Consider the following 1,471-nt stretch of genomic DNA (forward strand, 5'->3'; position numbering starts at 1 on the left):
ATGACTATTATATGTCTTGGATGTGATATCTTTTTTATAAATTTTTTTCACTAACATGTTCTCTTATAAATATAAAATCAAAAAAATGACTATGTAGCTGAAACAACCAATCACTGAAAATTCATGTCTTGGATTATTCTGTGTCAATATGCAACCAATGGTCCTGTACTAACCAAACAAAATGGAGGAGTAAAGTAAGGAAACTTATATCAATGTAGGTCTAACAGGAGTGTTAACCATAAAGAAGCCAAACTCTGTAAAATGTCTGAAGATATTTATTCTGAGCCAACTGTGAGGACCATGACCCATGACACACTCTCAAGAGATCCTGAGTACATGTGCCCAAGGTGGTTGGGTAACATCTTGGTTTTATACATTTTAGGGAAACATAAAATATCAATCAATACATGTGAGGTACATACATGTTTAGACTGGAAAGGTGGGGCCTCTTTAAGCAGAGAGAGGGAGGTAATTTCAGGTCATAGGTGGATTCACAGGTTTCCTAATTGGCAATTGGTTAACAGAGTTAAGGTTTGCCTAAAGTTGAAGTTAGCAGAAATAAATGCTTGAGGTGAAGATAAAGGGAGTTGTGTAAGCCAAGGTTCTTGTTACAGAGAAGAAGTTTCCAGGTGTCAGGCTTCAAAGAGAATAGATAGTAAATGTATCTCAACAGACCTTAGAAGGTACCAGACTCTTAGTTAATCCCTTTAAGGTTGGGAGGCCTAAAAGGGGGGGAATATCTAGTTATGTTAATAGAGTTTCTTTACACAGGCAAAAAGCCATTTCAAAATATGGCAAAGAACCGTATTTTAAGTAAAATAATCTGATTTTCTTCTTTATCTGTCATGTGATGTTATACTAGAATCACACTGGAGTTTGGCAGCTTATTGCTTAAAACTGGTTTGTCAGTCTTAAGATCTCTGTTTTAATGTTAATGTAGGTCAGTTGTGTCTAAACTCTAAATGAGAGAGGGTATAGTGAGGATGTCTGATCCCTGCTTCCCATCATGTCCTGAACTTGTTTTCCAGGTTTCTTGGGAATCCTCTTGGCCAAGATAGGGGTCCATTTAGTCAGTTGGGGAGCTTAGAATTTTATTTTTGGTTTACAAAGGATTAATGAGACAATCTTGATTAAGAAAATATTCTGAAGTTAAAGGGCTTAAGTACTTACATATTGGCTTGTACACGACTTTTTTCTATCTCTAATGTTATGAAAATGATCATTAGATTATAAGATCTCAGGAACAATACAAAGGAGTTCTATTCATATTGGAGGCTATTGCTGAGATTGAATCCTGCTCTTATATAGGATAATTAGCAACTAGACTCAGGTTCAACCTCAAGCCAGGAATCTAAGACCAGAATGTGACAACCACACTAACCTGGCCTCTACCATATATTACATCCAGTGAACACAGCAGCCTGCTTTGATCTTTTCCTGTGAAGTGTCTCATCCATAAGACCCTGCTGCA

Source organism: Aotus nancymaae, unplaced genomic scaffold (genome assembly GCF_030222135.1).
Source record: "Aotus nancymaae isolate 86718 unplaced genomic scaffold, 86718_ANA_hifiasm-v0.15.2.pri h1tg000040l, whole genome shotgun sequence".
In the NCBI taxonomy this organism is placed as follows: domain Eukaryota; kingdom Metazoa; phylum Chordata; class Mammalia; order Primates; family Aotidae; genus Aotus; species Aotus nancymaae.